At 39.1% G+C, this 17,341-nt stretch overlaps 1 protein-coding gene across 2 annotated transcripts in view; it reads left to right on the top strand.

Annotated features, from left to right (window-relative positions):
• Positions 1–17,341, top strand: part of LOC140741550 (guanine nucleotide-binding protein G(I)/G(S)/G(O) subunit gamma-7-like) — a 256,838-nt gene that overhangs the window by 174,062 nt on the left and 65,435 nt on the right. The window lies entirely within an intron of this gene.

Genomic DNA, 17,341 nt, shown 5'->3' with positions numbered 1-17,341 from the left:
GATTTCTTGTTGCAATGCTCCTTGTAATTTGCTCAGTGATGATGAATACTTTGCCTATGATAGTCTCATGGAAGAGACTACCAGATTATCAAACATCATTAGATATTTAATATCAGTGATAGATGGAATTTTTGAGTTGATTTTTTTTGACTGATTGAGGCTCAGAGGAGACAGACTATTTGAGGCAATCTCACCAGTGGCTTGCCTGAAGTATTCTCCTCTTCTTGGTCCTGTAATAATTTTAAGAAAAATACTTGTTTTGCACGGACAATCCTTCACAGACCATTAGTTGGACTGTTCATCCTTTACACCAATACACAGAGAACACACTGATTTTTCTTTTGGTACATCAAAATTATATCATAGAAACATATCTTACATAGGAATGAGTTATAAAATGAAATTAGCTGGGAATACTGCTTTTTAAAAATGACAGATCTCCCACTATTAAGGTACTTTTTACTCAAAGTAGTCTTAATCTAAATTGAAAGATGTTAGGTATAGATGCAGGTTAAGTTCTAGCAAACATGTTCCTTTATCATCCATGTTATTGAGATGTTTCCACGTCTAAATGGGTGCATTTGAGGAATGTTATCCCCCAAATAAGTTACCCACATACTGACCTTCAGAAAATAATAATGAGCCATTCAACTGTTAATCTATTAAATTTCTTTTTCAATGATTGAGAGTTTTTACACATTATTTAAAACCTAATTTATCTAATTAAGGATATCCAAAATTTAGATACTTTTCTAAGAGACTAACATGACAAACCTGCTGTTGTCATGCATTTTTAAATATCCAATTAATTAACTTAATTTCACTTAATTTCTAACATCCTTCCTTCTGGCTAAGTGTCTCTTGAGTAAATGGAGAATTTCTGCAATAAATAGAAAATGATCTTGGCACAGTGGGAGATATGCAAAAATGCTTTTGATAGAACAATAAAGTTATTTCAGGAATTATTAAAACATGAACCCAATAAATTTAGCACACCACTCAACCTAGCAGATTCTGAATAATACATTCTTATTCAAATCTTAACTACCTAAACAAGGTGAAATGAAAAGACCACGAGTGTAATTAGTGTTTGAGAAACAGCAGCAACATAATGATTAAAGTATCTGACTAAACTCAGATGTATTAGGAATCATAACTGGTAAGCAAATGGCTTTTATTTTCCAGTTGTGTGTTTCCAGCTATTGTTTACTCATATCAGAATGATTTAATTTAATTTCATTTAAGCATCTGAATTGTCTCATTACTAATTGACATATTAAGTGTAAAAATGTGGTGTCTGGTGTTCTATTGTAGGTACCGGAGTGCCCAGAACCTCCAGAGTAATATGAAAAGTGAAAGGTTTCATATTTAAATATTGCAGGCAACAAGCAAGTGTGAAACTATGAAACTGTGGTACAGTGACGATAGCTTCCATTCCTGGAGGGGTAAAAACTGTGTCAGAAGTACTCCATTCTTTAGGCCTAGCAAAATTTTCTTCAAGACTGATCATCCACTTTGTGGGGAGAATCTTTTCACTGGCATGAGCTAGGCCTATTCTCCAGCTGGCCTTAAGTTCTTTTGAATGCCAAGCAGATAACCCTTCTTCTCAGGATGTGGAAGTTCCTAACTGGGAGTCCCCCTCACACACACCACTCCTCATTGTTTCACCACCTATGTCATTCTTCCTCTTACGTGATGTTTTGTCTAAGGTAGACAAATTCCCTTCCTAATTTTGATTTGTACTCTTTCCTTAACCAACGATGTTTGCACTGACCGTGATGCTAATCCAAACTAATCATAACTGGCTGGGCAAAATCCATATCCCTCTGTTCTCTCTTTTCATATACCTATCTAAATACTCCTTAAACATTGTTATAATATCTGCTTCTACCTCCTTCACTGCCAGTGCAGTCCAGATACCTACCACACTGTCTAAATATCTTACTTCGTAAATTTCCTTTAATCTTTCCCCTTTCACCTTAAACCTATGGCCTCTAATATTTGATATTTCCATCATAGAAAAAGGATTCTGACCATCTGTTAATGTATGCCTCTCATTTTAAATACTTCTTACTGCATCTCCCCTCAGTCTCCCATGCTGCAATAAAAACAATCCAAGTTTGTCCAACTATCAGCTTCGTAAATTTTAAGCTCATTGCCTTGACCGAAGACAAACATGCTGTACACCTTCTTTACCACACTATCCACATGAGCTGCCAATATCAAGGAGCAATGAATTTTACCACAAGATCCCATTAAACATCATTGTTCCTTAGGGTCTTGTCATTTACTGTATACTTTCTATTTGCATTTGATCCCCAAAATACATCAAATACACTGGACAACAATTTTTTTCAAAGTGTTGCTTCCTCGGAATTTTTTTTTGTTTATGATAGACTACTTGAAGGTGAACACAAATATAATTTCAGACTACTTGTATTACGTAGGAATTTGGAGAAAGAACAAATTAACTTTTATTGAATATAATGTGTTTAATTGCATAATGGTGCTGATGCTTTGCAATAGTTCAACTAAGTTAAAAATATTTTGTTAATGATTTTCATTTGTACTCAGTGTCTGAGGCTTCTTGCTTAAGTGTCCAACAATAATTCACCAGCATTGATGGATTCCAGTTGCTCTGGTATCTTTTCTCCATGACCGCAATGTCCTGGTGAAACCTTTCACCATGCTTATCACTAACAGCACCAAGATTTGCAGGGAAGAAGTCTAAATGAGAGTGCAGAAAATCAATCATTAGTGACATGTTGCATTTCATGGTTTTATATGCTTGAAGCATGCTTTCAACCAGCTGTATGTAGTTTAGTGCTCTGTAGATGCTGAGAAACAATTCAACAACTTACTTGAATGCCTTCCATGTTATTTTCTCCAGTCCCACTAGAAATTCTTCAAATTGCTTGTCACTGATGACTTGTGGACCAACAAAAGTGGTTTCCTTAATCTTGACATCAGTTATTCTAGGAAGCATCTGTCTCAAATATCAAAATCCTTCATAGAAATTTTTGTGCCTGGTGATAGCAAATTCCATCCTTACAATCCTGAACCTAACAATTATTACTAAAACCTGTCCTGCCCAAGCATGCCTGGACAAGATAGGAAACTTTCCAGCTTATATTGTAGGCAACATTTTAATTGACTTGAATTATGAATTGAAATAATAAACATAAGTTTATTTTTAAAATGGTACATGATAGGGAAGTTTCATGGTGATTTCATGATCAGTAGCCCAAAATTCATAAGATACACCTAAAGGTATTCAGGAAGCAAAATCTTTGTTGTCCAGTGATATTTGTCTGGATTAAATATTAAGAGCTATTTCTCCACCAAGTGATCGATATATTCTTTCCTTTTGTCATCAGATCTCTGAGCAATCCATAAACCCTTGAACACCACTTCATTCTTCCATTTTTTGCACTGTTTATCTATTCTGATCCGTACTGTATCATGTGACATCTTCAATATCCGAAATTCCACCAATTGTTGTGTTGTCTGAAACCATGCTAATAAGACCACCTGCATCTTCGTCCATTTATATATACATTCTAAAACTCTGGATAGCACTGATTTGTTGCAATGTGGTTATTCAATTCTGTGTGAAATTTTAAAATTTCAAAAATAATCTAAACAACACTAAAAGCTTCGAGCAGCTGCCATTACAGTAAACATTCAGTCAGCCAGTGAGAGTGCTTTACATATGCTCTGAGCCCCTCACAGCCAATCACGTATTAGTTCACACTCTGCTCCCTTGCCAATTTATTCCATTTTTTCCCTCACCCATAATGTCTGGAAAAACCAACTGCAACTACCAGTGAGGTAGTACATCTAAGGTGTCTAGGAAAAGCATGTTGGATATGAAACTGCAAGTGATACTGCTTTTAGAAGCTGATGAGTGTCAGGTTGATGTTGGCACATCTTCCATCCGTCCATGTCTATAGCTACCCACACCATATCATTCTACAAACTTGTGTAATTCTTTAATTTCATTGATTAATCACCCTAATTCCACCCATTGTTAAACTAATGGAATATACTGTATAATGTATTCAGTCATTAATGAATTCCATAAAACTGATTATTTAGTAGTTTGATAAATTCATTAAAAATGCTTAGGAGAAGTTGCACGAAGCTGGATTTCCACAGGTCAGGCTATTCATAACCAGGGTACTCCTGTATATTTTAACGAGGACTCAAGATTCAAAGGAGAATGCATGTCTGAACAAATATACATGAAGTGTGTCCAAGTAATCACAAAACCTTTCCAGGAATATGGCTTATAATGACAGACAGAAGAACACATCTGTTACAAGATACAGACCTAATGCTTCACATTCCAACATTATACTAGTGACTACATGAACAGAAAACTGTACGGATAAAACACATTTACATCTTGGGAAAACTAAACGTGCATTGATTTGGTAATCTGTTATAGTACCATTCACCCAAAAAAAAAGCTCAATTAAAGTAGCAAGTTACCTTTGAAATTAACCAGTACATTATTATAAAGCAGCAATTCTTTATATTTGCTGGAAGTTTGCCATTCCAAGTTTTTCTGGTTCTCTGTGAACGTATTTACACAAAGGTAACCTGTGCTTCTGTGGTGAATTTAGCCTCTTATTCCTGTACTTCCTTAGAAGGTTGGCGTCATTCAATGTCTGTAGTGAGATGCTGAAGGTCAGTTGTGGAGAGCGCCCTCTTCTTTGTGGTGGCGTGTTGGGGAGGCAGCATTAAGAAGAGGGACGCCTCACGTCTTAATAAGCTGGTAAGGAAGGCGGGCTCTGTCGTGGGCAAAGTACTGGAGAGTATAACATCGGTAGCAGAGCGAAGGGCGCTGAGTAGGCTACGGTCAATTATGGAAAACCCTGAACATCCTCTACATAGACAGAGACAGACATCCTCCAGAGACAGAGAAGCAGTTTCAGCGACAGGTTGCTATCGATGCAATGCTCCTCAGACAGGATGAAGAGATCAATACTCCCCAATGCCATTCGGCTTTACAATTCAACCGCCAGGAGTAAGATATGTTAAAGTGCCGGGGTTAGGACTCAATGTATTGTATACTACTTAAGAACTTTTTAAAAGCTATTATTAATGCTTTTTGAGAGAGTGATTTAGATGCATATCATATTTTTACTGAGTTAAGTATTGTATGTAATTAGTTTTGCTATAACAAGTGTATGGGACATTGGAAAAAATGTTGAATTTCCCCATGGGGATGAATAAAGTATCTATCTATCTAATTACCACAGAGAGAGGATCACTGAAAGACAACCTACCTATTTTTATACAAAGAAACTTTATTGATTCAATACTTTATAGTGCTTTCAGAATGCTGCATTGTTTCTGCAGACCATCTGATAAATAGTGAGACCATAGTTACTTCTCATAAAAAAAACTCAGATGTAATTGATTAGAGTCACACACAGCTAAAAGAATATATTTAAATATTACCATTAGACCATAAGATATAGGAACAGAATTAGGCCATTCAGCACATTGAGTCTGCTCCACCATTTCATCACAGCTAATCCAATTTTCCTCTCATTCCCAATCACCTGCCTTCTCTCTGCATGCCTTCATGCCTTGACCAATCAAGGATCTGTCAACCTCTGCCTTAAATATACATAAAGACTTGGCCTCCATAGCTGCCTGTGGCAAAGAATTCCATTAGAGAAGTAGAGGGTGGAAGGAGAATCTTTGCATGATTATTAGTGTGAAGAAACCCCATCTTATTTCTGTTTAAAACTACTTTGGTTGGAAAATTACGTACAGAATGCACTCATAGGTTCAGTTTATTTTGTGTGAGCGACTCCCTGATGTTGGAATGGAGTAAAATTATTCCCTTAATAGACAGACAAATATGTGCCTTACCAAGGCAGACAGAAAAACAAAGTGACCTTTTTTCTGCACATAAAGCATTTTTGCATTTGCTTCTTTTATGACTTTTTTTTATATTGTTCCATGCACTGTTCTCGGTTCTGAACAGAAATATTGTGGTGTGCAGAAAAACAGATATTGAAGATATATTTGTTCCTATTTTGAAGCACTGCTTTACATTTGCTACCTTTGACTGAACATAGTCCTTTGAATTTTTATCCAAAACATCGACTCTTTATTATTTTCCATAGATGCTGCCTGACCTGCTGAGTTCCTCCAACATTTTGTTTTTGAAAACCTGTACCTACTTTTACTATACCAGTGGATTAATAGAGAGAGTCACTTGCTCACTAGTACTGTATATACAATGACAGAACAGTAGCTACCACTATTGTACCCTTATATTACATAGTGGCAAATCCTTATCCTCTAATGTATACCCTAGAGTTTTATAATAGCAACCTCAGACCCGTACACACATATTATAGTCTAGTGCAGCACTAGTCTTGCACTTCTGTGGCACACAGTAACGGACCTGGACTCTTACTTTACCCAGTAACAGGACTATATTCTGGGTAGTCTCTGTACTGGGTGTTTTGGTTACAACAGTGCAGAGAGGGCTTTACTCTGTGCCTGACCTATACTGTTTGATGAGAGTGCAAAGTCACCCTTGTCCTCAGTTAATCAAAAACTCTGCTGACTAATTGTTGGAGAATTTTATCATCAATTTCCAAATATTTTAGATCTCACTGGTAAACATTTATCATCAGAGGGCAGTATTATACATTCAAATACTGTGATACAAGACCTCTGTTGTACTTAAATGAATGAGTTGACAATGTGTATAAAAATGCATCTGTCATGTTGTATTGACACTGAAGTGATCTTGGATCTTGAATAGTTACCCAGTAGTTCTGAAGATAAGCTCCACTTCCATGAGAGGTTTGTTGGAGGTAAGTTGCAGCTCTACAACAACAACAAAAAAGGAGTAAAAGTGTTGGGATAGCATAGCCTTTATTTGACATTGTTCTTCACTAAGTTTACCTCTTGTAGATCAGTTGCATGGCATCATAAAGCACAAAGTGCTGGGGACCAGTCTACAAAGGAAAGTGAGTCTGAGCCTTTGGATAACATCAAAAGAGTACAGTGGCATGCAAAAGTTTGGGCACCCCTGCTCAAAATTTCTGTTACTGTGAATAGTTAAGTGAGTGGAAGATGAACTGATCTCCAAAACTCATAAAGTTAAAGATAAAACATTCTTTTCAACATTTTAAGCAAGATTAGTGTATTATTTTTGTTTATACAATTTTAGAGTGAAAAAAAGGAAAGGAGCACCATGCAAAAGTTGGGCACCCCAAGAGATTTGAGCTGTCAGATAACTTTTATCAAGATCTCAGACCTTAATTAGCTTGTTAGGGCTATGGCTTGTTCACAGTCATCGTTAGGAAAGGCCAGGTGATGCAAATTTCAAAGCTTTATAAATACCCTGACTCCTCAAACCTTGTCCTAACAATCAGCAGCCATGGGCTCCTCTAAGCAGCTGTCTAGCACTCTGAAAATTAAAATAAATGATGCCCACAAAACAGGAGACGTCTATAAGAAGATAGCAAAGCGTTTTCAGGTAGCCGTTTCCTCAGTTTGTAATGTAATTAAGAAATGGCAGTTAACAGGAACGGTGGAGGTTAAGTTGAGGTCTGGAAGACCAAGACAACTTTGCAAGAGAATTACTCGTAGGATTGCTAGAAAGGCAAATCAAAACCCCCATTTGTCTGCAAAAGACCTTCAGGAAGATTTAGCAGACTCTGGAATGCTGGTGCACTGTTCAACTGTGCAGCGACACATGCACAAGTATGACCTTCGTGGAAGAGTCATGAGAAGAAAACCTTTCCTGCGTCCTCACCACAAAATTCAGCGTCAGAAGTTTGCAAAGAAACATCTAAACAAGCCTGGTGCATTTTGGAAACAAGTCCTGTGGACTGATGAAGTTAAAATAGAACTTTTTGGCCGCAATGAGCAAAGGTATGTTTGGAGAAAAAAGGGTGCAGAATTTCATGAAAAGAATACCTCTCCAACTGTTAAGCACAAGGGTAGATCAATCATGCTTTGGGCTTGTGTTGCAGCCAGTGGCACGGGGAACATTTCACTGGTAGAGGGAAGAATGAATTCAATTAAATACCAGCAAATTCTGGAAGCAAACATCACACCTTCTGTAAAAAAAAAGCTGAAGATGAAAAGAGAATGACTTCTACAACAGGATAATGATCCTAAACACACCTCAAAATCCACAATGGACTACTTCAAGAGGCGCAACCTGAAGGTTTTGCCATGGCCCTCAGTCTCCCGAACTAAACATCATTGAAAATCTGTAGAGAGACCTCAAAAGAGCAGTTCACGCAAGACAGCCCAAGAATCTCACAGAACTAGAAGCCTTTTGCAAGGAAGAATGGATGAAACTCCCCCAAACAAGAACTGGAAGACTCTTAGCTGGCAATAGAAAGCATTTACAAGCTGTGATACTTGCCAAAGGAGGTGTTACTGAGTACTGACCGTACAGGGTGCCCAAACTTTTGCTTCAGGCCCTTTTCCTTTTTTGTTATTTTGAAACTGTAAAAGATGGAAATAAAAAAGTAATCTTGCTTAAAATATTAAAGAAAGTGTCATCTTTAACTTCGTGCCTTTTGGAAATCAGGTGATCATTTACTCTCTTAGCTATTCACAGTAACATAAATTTTGACCAGGGGTGCCCAAACCTTTGCATGCCACTGTATAATGTAGATTTAGAGCCTGTCACTACATCAGAAGTGACTGCTTAAAACTGAAAGGAGAAAAACTGAAGGCAATAAGATGTTGAAGCAGCATGAGGTAGGTGTGGAATTAAGAAGGAATGATGCAACAGAACTGAAATTGGAGGAGAGAATAGCCTGCAATATCAAAGGGATTTAAGAAGAGAAGAAGCAGCAGCTTCGAATTACACTGAATGTCAGGTGGTGTTATTGCCTAGTGCAATTCCAGTGCTTTAGTTGCAGGCCAGAGCCAACAGGCAGGTTGATTTGGGTGGGGTGGGTGCAAGGATACTGGCAGTTGGCAAAGGGAGCAAAACAGTCATTGAGTTTGAAGGTTTGCTACATGGAGGGTTAGTTTCGAGGCAAGAGGTTAATAAAGAGGCGGTGAGTAAGTGCAGCTAACTCTCCGAGCTTTTATACCAGTGAGCCTTCAAGGAAACAAGTATTAATCGTATTTCAGATTTCTTAAGACTATAGAGGACTGTTGATGCAGAAGTTGCTTTGCACTGAATCTGGAATAAAATCATGTCATGTAATTGACCATGTTGCAAAATGTAAAGCTTGGTTTATATCGTGCAGTGTAAATTGACTCAACACATAAAAGAAATAAAATAATTGTGGTTCATAAATATTTTTGCTGAGACTTTATAGGGACATGTTCAAAATCTAGACACAAGAAACTGCAGATAGATGCTGGAATCTGGAGCAATAAGCAGTGTGCTGGAGGAACACAGATGGTCAAGCAACATCTGGGGGGGGGTAATGATGTTTCCAATCAATATGTCAGCACTGAAAACAAAAATTGAGCCATTTCCTATAAAAGGACATAATCAGTATGAATATTATAAACCTTTGTTTAACTACTTAATACAGCTGACCCAGATTCCAGAATTATTTGGAAGTGTGCCAATACTCAAATGTCAGTTTTTTAGAATAGGCAGTTTTTGCTCTGGTTAGAGCTGTAAAAATTAGCACAAGACCCAGAACAACTGCTGACAAGTTCAGCAGCAGGTAGACCTGTTTGTTGTGGATACTTCATTAGCAAAAATATTATAGTAATTTTACCTGGAGAACAAGTACTTCTAAGGAGAAAAACTTTACTTCAGTTATCTAAGCCGCTGCAGCAAGTGTCTGTCTTATAAAACATCAAAGGAAACGGAGCTTTGTACAATGACATCTACTGTAATTTAACAAGCTAAAAAAATTACATGAGAATACAGCCATTTTATTTGATCATCACACAGACATTGAACTACAACTTAGGTCAACCACAGGAAAATAAAGTGTTTGCCTTTCATTATCATTACTTATGATGATTTGTCTCTTAGATGTGCTTACAGGTTGTAACATATTGCATTTTTATTAATTGTCACTTCAAACTACAACTTAGGTCGACCATTGGAAAATAAAGTGTTTGCCTTTAATTATTATAACTTTTGATGATTTGTCTCTTAGATGCACTTACAGGTTGTAACATATTGCATTTTAAGTTAATTGTCACTTCAAACATGTCCATTAACTTTTCAGGGCAGGTAAGTACTAATGTAGATTGACATCTAAGTGTTTTAGAACAGAAACCATACACATCAAACAAAATGAAGCTGGTTGCCTTTGGTCCTAGTTGCCACATTTTGAATGAGTGGACTTACTTGAAATAGTGCAAGCTTTTGAGTGTTTAATATTTTGTGGAAGCTGTCAGCAGCATCAGTCTTCCAACCAGAAAGCACAGCCGGTTTGAACCAGGTCCTGTGATTGGCATAACACCTGTGTATGGGTTCATAAAATGAAAACCACGTGTCTTCTAATGTGCTTAATACTGTATAACCATCCTCAGTCTTGTTGCTGTGTGACGTGATGTACATTCTCAAAATTTTAAACTAATAGGGCAGCAAGTGCAATCATGGCATCATAATAAAAGTATAATTCAGGAGGCCATTCAGCCCATCGTGCACAAATTAATTTTATATTCATTAATTAAATTTCCCCTCAGCTTCCTCTGACCAAAAAATAAACCCTACTGAATCGGGGAAGGGGGGTTTTTGTTTTCCTCAGAGTTAAAAATTCCAAGTCTTAGCAACATCCTTATAAATATCCTCTGCACTTTCTTCAGTGCAATCACATTTCCTACGAGGGGATGACCAGAGCCATATGCATTGCTCATGCTAAGGCCCAATAAATGTTTAATACAGCAGTTCTGTATCTTCCCTTCTCTTATATTCTGTTCATTGTATAATATGGGAAAGCATGTCATTTTAATGACTTTAATGTGCTGCTGGCATGAAGACCTGTGAACATATGCTAAAGTCCTTTAGTTTCTCCACACCACTCTTTAAGTATAATGCCATTTATCGTGTATTCTCCTACCTTGAAGCACCCCCCCCCAAAAGGCGTTATCTCACACTTCCGTAGATTAAATTCCATTTTCCACTTTTCTGCCCAGCTAACTTCTACCCAACTGCCACCTCCAACGGGATCCCACCACCAAGCACATCTTTCACTCCCTCCCCTTTCTGCTTTCCATAGGGATCACTCCCCATGAGACTCCCTTGTCCATTTGTTCCCCCCGCCCCCCATCCCTTCCCTCCGATCTCCCTCTCGGCACTTATCCTTGAAGGCAGAACAAGTGCTAAACCTGCCCTTACGCTTCCTCCCTCACCACCATTTAGGACCCCAGACAGTCCTTCCAGGTGAGGCGACACTTCACCTGTGAGTTGGCTGGTGTAATATACTGCGTCCGGTACTCCCAGTGTGGCCCTCTATAGATTGGTGAGAGAGACCCGATGCAGACTGGGAGACCATTTCGCTGAACACCTACGCTCTGTCTGCCAGAGAAAGCAGTATCTCCCAGTGGCCACATCTTGTAATTCCACGTCCCATTCTCATTCTGATAAGTCAATCCATTGCCTCCTGTACTGTCAGGATGAAGCCACACTCAGGTTGGAGGAACAACACCTTATATTGTGTCTGGGTAGCCTCCAACCTGATGGCATGAACATTGATGCCCCTCCCCTTCTTACCCCATCCCTTTTATTTATTTATTCCCCTTTTTTTTCTCCTCTCTGTCCCTCTCACAATAACTCCTTGCCTGCTCGCCATCTCCCCCTGGTGCTCCCCTTCCCCCTTCTTTCTCCCTAGGCCTCCCGTCCCATGATCCTCTCCCTTATCCAGCTGTGTATCCCTTTTGCCAATCACCTTTCCAGCTCTTAGCTTCATCCCTCCCCCTCCTGTCTTCTCCTATCATTTCGGAGCTCCCCCTCCCCCCTCACTTTCAAATCTCTTACTATCTCTTCTTTCAATTAGTCCTGACGAAGGGTCTCAGCCCGAAACGTCGACTGTACTTCTTCCTATAGATGCTGCCTGGCCTGCTGCGTTCCACCAGCATTTTGTGTGTGTTGCTTAAATGTCCAGCATCTGCAGATTTCCTCGTGTTTGCAAAAGGTCTATATCTTTTTGCAGTCTACCTCTTTATGGTCAATCAGATTTTCGGCATCACCCTTAAGCATCTTTATCATGCCACCTGTAGGTAGTCAAATCACTTACATAGATTACAAAAGTCTTTAGTTCTGACCCCAGTGAACGCTCATTGGCAGTGGTTTATCACTAAAACTCCCGTTAACTGTAAGTGTTTGCCTCCTGCCACTGAATCCCTTTGGGATCCAGTTGCCACTCTCCTTTTCATCCTTATAGGTTCTACTTACAAACGTGCAAACTTACTAATTGGGAGCAGGTAGTTAGGTCGCAAGCAGAGTTTACCGTTCAATAACATCATGGATCTGCAACCCTGTCAACCTTGATAACTTTTCAGCCTCTTACTTACGATTCTGTCTACCTCTTTCTTAAAAATATTCAAATACTATATTCTGCTTCCACACTCTTCTGAGGTGACATTCAAAGTTTCAACACACTTATTAAAAAAATCTCATTTCTGACTGATGGGAATGACCTCTTACTTTTAAACAATGAGATCTAGTTCTTGATTTTCCCACTGAAGGAAATAACTTTTTATTTAGAGATAGGCCCCTCTGGCCTATCGAGCCACACTGCGCAGCAACCCCCAATTTAACCCTTGACCCCAATCACAGGACAATTTACATTGACCAATTAACCTACAAACCAGTAAGTTTTTGAACTGTGAGAGGAAACCAGAGGACCTGCAGAAAACCCACATTTTCCACAGGGATGCAAAGCAGTCTTTTCTCTCTCATAGTACCCTGGTGTATATCGCATCTAACTCCGGAGACTTGCACATCATAATTGTTTTTCAAAAGTTCCAGCACATCCACTTTCTTAAGATTGATGTGTTTCAGCATAATAGTGAATCTCTGCTATTTGCACCTTCATCAAGGTCCCTCTTACTGATGAGTTGCTGAAACCTCCACTACCTTCTCCGACTCCAGGCATGTTTCCTCTTTTATCCCTAAATAGGTCCTACCCTCACGATAGTCATCCTTCTGATCTTCACACATATGTAGAAGAATATCTTGGGATGTTATTTAATCTCGCTCATCAAGCCCTTCTCATGTCCCCTTCTAACACTCCTAAATCCATTCTTAAGCTCCTTCTTAGGTATCTAGGAGCTGGGGGGGACTTTGGGGTTCTCATGTTTAACTGCCGTTCATTCTTTGGGAAACTTACCTGTTTTCATAAATGTTTGCGAAGAAAAAGCATTTCAGGATGTATATTGTATACATTTCTCTGACATTCAGTTGGGCCTTTGAACCTTGTAACTCTCCAGAACCCTCTTTGATCCTTGCTTCCTAAAGCTGTAGTATGCTTCTTTCTTCCTCTTGACTAGCTATTCAAGATCTCTTGTCAAACATGATTCCGTCACCCTATTATCCTTTCCCTGCCTCAATGGAACAAACCTATCCAGAACCCTATGCAAGTTCTCCCTAAATAACTTCTGCATTTCTGCTGAGCATTTCTCTGATTACAAACACTCTCAATATATGCTCCGAAGTTCCTGTCTAATAGAATCATAATTCGCCCTCCCTCCAATTAAGTACTTTCCCATATTGTCTCCTCTTATCCCATTTCAAAGCTATGGTAAAGGTCAGGGAGTTGTGCTTACTCTCTCCAAAATGCTCACCCAGGAAGAGATCTGACACCTGACTAGGTTTGTTGTCTGGTACCAGATCCAGTATGGTCTCTCCTCTAATAGGCCTGTCTACATATTGTGATAGGAATACTTCCTGGACACATCTAACAAATTCCACTCCATCTAAACCTTTTGCACCTTTCCAAAATCTGTCTTCCATTCTGCTTCTCAGTGTCTGTTGTTTTGTTGAGATTTATAGAATGCACCCAAGAGAGTTATTGCTCTGACTTAAACCCACACAAACACAGTGAACGATCCCTCCACAACATCCTCCCTTTTTGCAGTTGTGATAGTATCCCTGATTAGTCATGGCAATCTCCCATCTCTTTTACCTCCCTTCCTGTCCCTTTTCAAACTTTTAAACCCCGGAACATCCAGCAGCCATTCCTGTCTTTGTGTTGGCTAGGTCTCTGTAATTGCTACAATGTCATAATTCCATGCACTGATCCATTATCCAAGTTAGACACCCTTGTTCTTGATTATTTTCGCATTAAAATAGACACATCTCAACCCATCCAACCTACTGCAATTAGGCCCTCTCCACTGACTATCCTCCTCACAGTCTCTCTGCGTGTTCCTTGACACTAACCTCCCCATTCTCCGACTTACCATTCTGGTTCCCATACCCCTTTCAAATTAGTTTAAACTCTACCATCCCCTATCCCCAAACATGCTTGCAAGGATATTGGTTTCCCCTCCCATTCATTCCAGTGTAATCCATCCCTTTTGTACAGGTCCTACCTTCTCCAGAAGAGATCCTAATGATCCACAAATCTGAAACCATGCTCCCTGCACCAATTCCTCAACCAAATATTCAGCAGCCAAATCATCGTATCCTTACCCTCACTGCATGTAGCACAGGCAGTAATCCAGAGATTGCTATCCTTGAGATCCTGCTTTTCAGCTTCTTACCTAGCTTTCAATATTCTCTTCTCAGGGTCTCATCCCTTTTCCTGCTTGTATAATTAGTACCAATATGTAGCACAACTTCTGGCTGCTCACCATTCCCCTGAAGAATGCTGTAAACCCAATCTGAGACATCCCTGACCTTGGCAGCTGGGAGGCCACGTACCATCCGAGAGTCTCTTTCACATCCACAAAATTTCCTGTCTGTTCCCCTAACTATTGAATCCCCTATCACCTCCTTTATACTGAATGTCCCAACCAACAAAAGGAATCATGCCATAATACTTTGTTCCACCCTATCTGCTTGTGTTGCTACCTTCAGGACTTGCACCCCAAGATCTCTTTGTACATCAATGCTCCTATGGATCCTCCAGTTTATTGCATACTTTCCTCTTGCATTTAACCTCCCACAATGCATCCTCTCACACTTGTGACTAAACTCCATTTGCCATTTCTCCACCTAACCTTTTACCAGATCTGTATCCTTTGAGAATCTTCCTCACAATACACATGAACATTTTTTTCTTAAGTAAGGAAAGCTATGCTCCAAGCATTGTACTCCAAATGTGGTTTCACCAGCCTCTTTCATAACTGAAGCATAATCTCTTTGTATTCAGTTCCTCTAGCAATACACAACAATATTCTGTTAGCTTTCCTAACTAAATCTACCTACTTTAGTGAATCATGCACTGGGGCCTTTTCCTTGTGACAGATATTAAGTTATCTAACTAGTTTTTGCTGTCTTCCTCCCTTTCTGTATAATAGACTTACTCTCCATATTTTCCCAGCTAAACCTTTCATTAGCCTAGAAATTTTGGACAATTAAAACCAGCATATCAGCCATCTCTCTAGCTAATTATTTTAAGGCCCTGGAATGAAGTTTCAGGACCCAAAACATGCTAGCCCGCTGCTCTGGTTTGCTAATTACAACTTCTCAGTTATCATAATTTTCCAGAGATCCCTCCTCCCTTTAATTCATGATTTACACTTTATAGTATCTTTAATTTTTTTTAAATTAAAAGACCATAAAACATAGGAGCAGAATTTGGCCATTCTGCCCATCAGATCTCCATGATTCGATTATAGCTGATTTATTTCCCTCTCAACCCCACTTTCCTATCTTCTCCCCATAACCTTTAACACCCTTGCCGATCGAGAACCTATCAACCTATGCTATACCCAATCACTTGGCCTCCACAACGATCTGTGGCAATGAATTTCACAGATTCACCACCCTTTATCCAAAGAAATTCCTCCTCATCTCTGTTCTAAAGGAGCATCCTTCTATTCTGAGGCAGTACCCTCAGGTCCTAGACTCTCCCACTATTGGAAACGTGTCCATTCTGTCTAGGCCTTTGTACATTACTTTTAATACAGTCAAACTCACAAAGGACCTTCACAGATAAATAACCAAATAAAGTGGATAACAATCCAAAGGAGACGCCAAGAAAGGTAACCTATTGCTTCTTAAGGAAGAGATCAGTTAGAGGATCCCCAGATTAAGATGTAGATACTAATATTGATAGCCCCTCTGCACAATAAATAATGCTACTTCCCTGGATGAATGCAATTCCAACAATGCTGGTAGAGCACATCATCTGGGGCAAAGCAGCCACCTTACTCCCTGAACATTCATTCCCATCACTAGTACATCATACATTTCAGTAACCCACCAAGACCACCGACAGATCCTCATGCTACAATCCCTGCCACCCAGAGGACAAGGAGAGAACGGACAAGGGGGAACTGCTTCAGGGATTATTCAGGGATGATGCTTGTATTCTCTGTGGTAAAACAAATGCAAAGTAAGTGTTTGATTCATCTGCCATCTCATTTTCAATTATTTATTCCCCATTGTGCTTTGTATAGGATTAATGCTCACTCTGTTATGTTATCTTTTTAAAATATCTATAGAAACTAGGTTTTTATATTTGCAGCTTCTTTGTCTTGTACTTTGTTTACCTCCTTATTAACCTCTTAGTCTGATTTTGTGACCTGCTACCTATCGTTACAGCATTGTCTTCTTTTTCTTTAAATTTGATGGTATCTGATGCTTTAATTACTAGTAGATCTGTAACATTTGTCTTTCTTGTTAGAAAGTGTCTATTCTGTGTATTCATTAAGATCCCCTTGAATACCTTCTACTGCTTCTTGATCAATTGATCCCATCGCTTAATGTCCGCATTGTTGCCCATATATTAGACTTTACTTAACTTTAAAATACTAGCCTTGGACCTATTCTTTGCTCACTCAAATGGAAGATAAAAATCAATTGTATTACATTCACTGCTATACAGGGGCACATTTACTCTGTGTTTATTAATTAATCCTACCTCATTGCTCAATACAATGTCTGGCATTGTCTGATTGGCCTTGGTTGGCTCCAAAGTGTACTATTTTAGGAACCTGCCCTAAATACACCATGAGATCTTTGTTTGAACTACCTTTGCCCATCCAAGTTTTCTCAGTCATACTTAAATTGAAATCCACCTTGTTAATTGCCTTGTTAACAAGCAGCCCCTCATTATTTTTTCCATTGTACTCTATCGTAAAGTTGGTGGATTTGCACACCCCTGCCACTGTGACATCTTGCTTTTATTGGTTCTCATCTCCACCCAATCCACTTTTGCATCCGGATTTCCTAAATGTTGGCTATCCT

This window comes from Hemitrygon akajei, chromosome 2 (genome assembly GCF_048418815.1).
Source record: "Hemitrygon akajei chromosome 2, sHemAka1.3, whole genome shotgun sequence".
In the NCBI taxonomy this organism is placed as follows: Eukaryota; Metazoa; Chordata; class Chondrichthyes; order Myliobatiformes; family Dasyatidae; genus Hemitrygon; species Hemitrygon akajei.
The sequence above is the reverse complement of the archived record's forward strand: the minus strand, read 5'-3'. Positions and strand labels throughout refer to the sequence as shown.